Here is a 7,821-nt window from a genome sequence, read left to right as displayed (position 1 = left end):
TTTCCATGAAATTTTGTACGCAGATAGCTTATGGGCCAGATTGGTTAATAGGCTATTTTTTTAAGAGTTGCCGCCTGTTAAAAAAGTTTCATTTTTTTAATATGCGGGAACGACTGAATGGATTTGCATGAAAATTTGCACACAGATAGCTTATGACCTAGATTGGAAAATAGGCTACTTCTCTTAAGAGTTGCCACCTGTTAAAAAAGTTTCATTAAATTAATACACGGAAACGACTGAATGGATTTGCATGAAATTTTGCAAGCAGATAGCTTATGACCTGCAGTGGAAAACAGGCTAATTTTTTGAAGGAGTTGCCACCTGTTAAAAAAGTTTAATTAAATTAATACGCGGAAACGACTAAACGGATTTGCATGAAATTTTGCAAACAGATAGCTTATGACCTAGGTTAGAAAGTAGGCTACTTTTTTTAAGAGTTGCCACCTGTTAGAAATGTTTAATTTAATTAACACGCTGAAATGAGTGAACTGATTTGCATGGAAGTTTTCACGCAGATAGCTTATGAGCTAGGTTGAAAAATAGGCTACTTTTTTAAGAGTTACCACCTGCTAAAAAAGTTTAATTAAATTAATACGCGGAAAAGTCTGAACGGATTTGCATCAAATTTTGCAAGCAGATAGCTTATGACCTACAGTGGAAAATAGGCTAGGGGTTGCCACCTGTTAAAAAAGTTTTAATGAAATTAATACGAGGAAACGACTGAACAGATTTGCCTGACATTTCGCACAGAGATAGCTTATGACCTATGTTGGAAAACAGGCTACTATTTTAAGAGTTATCACGTATTTGGAAAGTTTAATTAAATTAATACGTGGAAATGACTGAACTGATTTGCATGAAAGTTTGCACACAGATAGCTTATGACCTAGACTGGAAAATAGGCTACTTTTTTAAAAATTTCCAGCTGTTTGAAAATGAAATTTTGCTCAAAGATGGTTTATGACCTGAATTGAAAAATAGGCTACTTCCTTAACCGGTTTTCCGATCAGGATGAAATTTGGTACACTTACTACGGATTTCGGAAGGATGGTCTTAGACTGAAAGTAAGTCCGATAACTCAAGGCCCCTCCCATACAAATTGGAATTTTCATATTACATACATATCTCTGGAAGTATTTGTGGGAGAGAACTGAAACTTGGTATAGTGATATGTATGTGAAATCAATGTTGGCATTAATCGATGAATGTTTTAATTAGTTAGTTAATTCGATTAAATTCAATCTGATTACAGTTAATCATGATTAATTTTAATCCGACTAAACAGTTAATCGTAACCGCGATTAAAAAATTTATTTTTAATCATTAACTCTTAATTTGATCAAGTAGGTTTGGTGATTAATTAAGTTATGCTGGAATTTCCCTGTGCACACAAAGCAAGTTAAACCGGTATGGCTAAGTCGGGTTTCCTCATCAATCTAAGCAATTTGGTGTGCATTTTCATTAAGATATTTACCAACAAACGTTTTACAAACTAGGTTTGTAAAAGTCACCCGTTTATGTATTACTAATAACAATAATTATTATTTTTGTATTATTACCTGCTTTTTATAAGCGTAAAACACAAAATAATTACTATAACTGGTGTTTGGTTTCAAACTCGGAGAACTAGACAAATTAATCAGATTTTATTTTTAATTGGATTAACGATTAATGTTTTAAATTAATTAAACGTAATCGCAGCCAGCGATTAACGATTAAAAAAATGTTATCATTAATCGTACAGTTGATTACGACTAATTAATTTTAATCGTCAAACGGGATTAACATTTTAATCGTTAATTTTTAATCGTTAATCAGACTAACAGTTTGCCAACAGTGTGTGAAATCATGTGCATATTCACGGAGAAAAATGGACGTTTTTGGAAAAGAGGCGTAGCACCTCCCATACTGACTGAAAGATTCATATTGCATATCTCTTCAAATGTTTGGGGTAAAGCACTCAAGCTTGGTATGGAAATACATATGTATGCATGTATGTATGTGAAACTAATACCATACTCATGGAGAAAAATGAGAGTTATTGGAAAAGGTGGAGTGCAACTCCCATGCAAATTGATTTTTCTATGCTGCATATCTCTGGAGGTGTTTATTGCAGAGGACTGGAACTTGGCACCGAGATGTGTATACAAAATTAATTCCATACTCATAGAGAAGAATTTGCGTTATTCGAATAGGGGATATGGCTCCTGCCGTACAAATTTACTGTTTTATACTGCTTATCTCTAGAGGTGTTCATGGTAGAGTACTGGGACTTGGTACTGGGGTATGTAAAATCAATTCTAAATTCATGGAAGAAGATTATAAGAAGGGTTATAAGAAAAAGGGGCGTGGCACTTCCTACACAAATTGACTTTTTCTTGCCACATATCCCTGGAAGTGTTTGTGGAAGAATACTGGAACTTGGTATGGAGTTGTGTATGCAAAATGTATCAATTGCTCATGGAAAAAATGTGAGTTATTAAAAAAAGGAGGCATGTCGCCTCCCATACATACTAAAAACTTCTTAATACATATCTCTGGAAGGATAGAAAATCTCTCGAAGTATTTTAAATTTGTTATGGAGATTTATTTTATAAGAGCCGTACTGACAGAATAAATTTCATTAAATGGAAAAGGGAGAGCCGGGTTCGGCCTTATAATCTAAAGCTCTCTTGAGGCATTTGCTACAGTAATGAGAAGTGGTATTTTATCAAGGCCAGGTTACTAAATTTGAGTTTGAAATATTAGAACCCGCCGTGGCACCTCCAAGAAGGTTACACGTTCACGCGTCGTATACCTGGAACCATTTTAAGGTAAACTTAGAGGGATTGATATATTTCGTATGCCTAGCGCGCAGACGAGATTTTATAATTTCATAGTTTTAAACGGCCTAAATACCTTAACTCGCTTAAAAAATAACGAGCTATAACGAAATGGGCACAGAAATAAAATCTAACATCATTAAATTATTTTTCCTATTTGTATAAAAGCGCGGGTTAAAACCCGCGGGTATAAGCTAGTATGTACATATGTATGTTTATACATAACGTAAGCAAACAACATTTTGCTTGCCAAGTCTTCTGCTCTCTTTCATTGCAAGTAGAATTATTTTAATATCTATTGCAAAATTTTTTAAATAAAATAAAATAACACTTTTTAATATACAACGCTTTGATAAATAGACTAAAAATTAGAAAAAAATAATGTAAAAAAAATGTTTTTTAAAAACAAGCTTTTATTTAACCTGTACAATCAAAGGAATAAAATGAAGTAGTGTAACAAAAGATTTTTTAGCAAGAAAATTTTGTCAAAACTGCACTAAAATGAATAAAATAAAATAAGTTAAGGTCTCGTTAAAGATACTAAAAGCCATTTAGTGAAAGGAGTTATTCAAAGTCTAATGAAAATTACTAACAATTTGTACTAATTTACTTCGTTTTTAGAAAAGCTTGTCGCGCAAACCGGCATTTAAATATCTGCATACATACATATACATACATACCTAACCAATTATGCATGTACGCTGAATTCGCTAATATTTCGTGAGTACTTTTGAGTACAAGTACGAGTATTTTCTAGCAATACTTTGAGTAGCATCAAGTACCCCCATCGATGTTCTAAAATGAGTACTGGTATCGAGTACATGGTGGTATCGGACGAACACTAAGCAGAAATAAAATAGATCATCTTTACATAAATTACACTAGATCAAAAATTTCAGTTTGGTTTTTGTTCTCCAGACGCCACTATCCAATTTCTATGTAGAATTGCTCGGTGATTCCAAAAATCGCGTTGATTTTTTTTCTATGGATACGTTTTCGAGATATTTGCAATTTACCGTTATTCAGATGTAAAACAAAAAATGGTTCCACTTAATCACGTATATTTTACCTAACCAATTTAACAGTCTTAAAATGAGATACGTCAAGTCAAAGCTAATAAAATAAACCATATGTATATACATCACTTTCCGATAGGACTGATAGTTTCTGACAAATTAATTAATCATTCCAGTTTTTTTTTTATTTTTTAATGAAGAAATGAAAAAAATCAAACTTTAACTTTAAATTAAAATAAATGAATGTAAAAAAAAATATTTTTTAAAAACAAGCTTTTATTTAAACTGTACAATCAAAGGAAAAAAATGAAGTAGTGTAATAAAAGATTTTTTAGCAAGAAAATTTTGTCAAAACTGCACTAAAATAAATAAAATAAAATAAGTTAAGGTCTCGTTAAAGTTACTAAAAGCCATTTAGTGAAAGGAGTTATTCAAACTCTAATGAAAATTACTAACAATTTGTACTAATTTACTTCGTTTTTAAAAAAGCTTGTCGCGCGAATAGCAAACCGGCATTTAAATATCTGCATACATACATATACATACATTCCTAACCAATTTTTTAAAAACGAAGTAAATTAGTACAAATTGTTAGTAATTCTCATTAGAGTTTGAATAACTCCTTTCACTAAATCGAGCCCTAACTGCCAAAATAACGAAAGCGACATTTATTTCAAAATTTTCTTTTTGATGCAGAAATGTATCTAGATAATCGAGGAATATTTCTGCATCAATAAGAAAATTTTGAAAAAAATGTCGCTTACGTTATTTTGGCGGTTAGGGCTCGAAATGGCTTTTAGTAACTTCAACGAGACCTTAACTTATTTTATTTTATGCATTTAAGTGCAGTTTTGACCAAATTTTCTTGATAAAAAATCTTTTGTTACACTATTTCATCTTATTCCTTTGATTGTACAGGTTAAATAAAAGCTTGTTTTTAAAAAAATTTTTTTTTTCATTATTTTATTTTCTAATTTTTAGTCCATTTATAAAAGCGTTCTATATTAAAAAGTGTTATTTTATTTTATTTAAAAAATTTTGCAATAGATATTAAAATAATTCTACTTGCAATGAAAGAGAACAGAAGACTTGGCAAGCAAAATGTTGTTTGCTTACGTTTTGTATAAACATACATATGTACACACCTATCCTCAATCCAAAAGAAGTTGAATGAAAATGCCTAATAAAACGGTTCCCTGCATCTTATTCCAGCTATTTCATGATTTAAAAATCCATTCCGAATGGAATCTTAGCTGATCGTTTGGTAGTTTTTTTTCAACAATTACTTTTTTCGATCTATAAATATTTTTAATTACTTTTTTATCTTTATTTTTTGGTTAATTTAATGTAACAATGTATTTTATAATTACGAAAAAATAATTATGGAATTGAAAAATAACTAATAATTACTATAAAATGATACAAGAATAATAAAAAGAACGATTTAGTTTGAACCAAAAAATTAATTTTAACCAAATATTGTGTATTTTAATATACAATGTAAAATTTAAATATGTATGGAGGAGTATTGTACGACCATTCTTCTTAATCTTTCTTGGTAGGAAGGATCATCTATCACGTTGATTTTGTAGCGGTTCCAAACGTTTAAGAAGTCTCTATGAACTGATTCACCTGGCTGCTCCGACCACAATCAAAATCCTTCGCCATCCAAAAAATGCAAGGAATGCTCAAGATGTTCAAAAATTAAGTGAATTTTCAATGTCACAGAAACTTTTGTACTGGCATAAGCCTTTTTCAATTCTTTAATGAATTTATCTAAATCCTGGCCGGGTGGTGACATAGAAAAACAGCAATCCACAATTTTGTTCATAGCTTTAAAAGCAGAAATGAAAGGTGTAAGTGCAAATTTGCCTACATTGGGCCATCAAGCGCATCTGAATTTTGTAGAAGTTGCTTTTGTAAGTAGCGGAACTAATCAGTTCCAGAACAAATGGTTAACATAACCTTGTAAGACACGTAATTCAGGAATTGGACATTTTTCAATAACAAGTACATTATCATCTTCTTTGAGGAGAGGTGAGTGATTTTCCATTGCCAGTTTCTTATTTTCAGCTCCAAGAACAAACTGCTCATGATCATTTTTTAAATTTCCATAAGTTTTTTAAAGTACGACATGTTCCCCAAACTTCCGAGAGGAAATCGAGAATAAGACACTTCAAAATTGCATTTACATGCTCTTTTTATAAGATTCTCATATTTCTCGCTGATGGCATTATTACTTTGATGATTGCTAAAAACAGTTTTTTTTTCACAAGGGGCACACACTTTTGACCGATTTTCGTCGTGTTTACTTCTCAAACTTAATTTTTCCGTTGTTTTACTACTAAGACTTACGCGTACATACAAAATTTACGTAAGACGAAAAAAGTGACTTAAAAAGGAAATTGTTACTTGGGCCCGAAAAAATATTTTAAGATCGAAAAGAGTAACTGTTGAAAAAACTGCTAAACGATCAGGTAGGATTTCCTTCGGAACGGATTTTGAAACTATGAAATAGCTGGAATAAGATGCGGTGAACCATTTCATTAGTCATTTTCATTAAACTTCTTTTTGATTGAGGATAGGTGTGTGTACATATAACAGCAGTCAATTTTATTTAAGGAAATGGCGTGTCGTCCATTTCCGCTGTAGCATGGCATATATTTAGGCGCAATATTTAACTGCTTCCGGCGGGGCGACATCTGGAGTCTTCTAATTCCTCGGACGAGGTTCATATCTAGACTAGGTTGATATTTAGAATTTGCCACAAATAGCTTTGCTACACTACCGCCGGCAGGTTTAACAATTTTATAGTGGTTTTACGTTCTTTGGCAATTTACGCTCCGTTAGCCATAAATCTTACTATTTTTGACCGCCTTTGAATCAAGACCCCTGGACCATATGGGGAATTCATTTATATATTAAATTGCATTGTCATCGTGATTGGAACTATGCTGAAAATTTCAAGTCTCTAACTTGTCGGGAAGTCAGTTTAAAATCGATTGGAAATTTCCGCGATTTGCGCGGGATGACCAAGTTAAATAAAAGCTTATAAAAATAACAGATCCTGTGCAAAATTTTTGAATTTGTGCTAAAACCTGTTCTGTTACAAAAAAAATCAAGTTACTAATGAAGAAAAGCGATGGATAAATAAAGAAGTAATGAGTGGTCAAATGAAAATGGGCAAAGATTTTTTGTATGAAAAATGAGTAGAAGAGCGTGTTACTCAGATGTACGCATGATAAAAAATAGAAGGTAGTTTCACTTCAAATTCTTTTGACGGATACAGGCATTTTTGAAGTTTCATAACTTGTACATATTACAAGCGGCGTTGCTACATGGTTAGGAATAAAATATAAATGATTGTATTTCGGGATGGGAGTATCTGTTGTTGGGTAATACGGCACTGGTATTCTTGGAGTTTTAAAATTTGTAGCCATTACTATTATAAAAACACATGCATTTATGGCATTAGTACAACAAACTAGACGAATCTAAGAGGATTCTTTTTTTCGTGTTAACTTTTATTTTCGTAGTTTTGAAACAAATTATCATAAGTATATAAATATCATCGCCTGGAAAAAGATTGCCTTATGGTACTTTCGGTAGGTTTTGGAAAATTGCAATTGAAGTTTGGAATGTAGTTTCCAACGACGATACATTTTCTCCAAAATCTACGAGACTGTTAATTATTTTGAGTTAAAAACTTTCTTGTGTAAAATTTTGTAGTATATCAGTAGTACGCTACATTTGTCAACAATTTTGCAGCGACTTTGTACCACAAAATGTAATAAAAACTTTTACTAAAATAATGATACTTTTAACTCAGTATCTCGGAAACTAAAGGAGATATCGGAAAAACTATCACACCAATCGAAATATGTATCTTATTTTAAAATATATAACTTACTAGCTTATACCCGCGGGTTTTAACCTGCGCTTTTATACAAATAGGAAAAATAATTTAATGATGTTAGATTTTA

This window comes from Rhagoletis pomonella, unplaced genomic scaffold (assembly GCF_013731165.1).
Source record: "Rhagoletis pomonella isolate Grant_MI unplaced genomic scaffold, Rhpom_1.0 Rhpom_scaffold_00005, whole genome shotgun sequence".
NCBI classification, from domain to species: Eukaryota; Metazoa; Arthropoda; class Insecta; order Diptera; family Tephritidae; genus Rhagoletis; species Rhagoletis pomonella.
The sequence above is the reverse complement of the archived record's forward strand: the minus strand, read 5'-3'. Positions refer to the sequence as shown.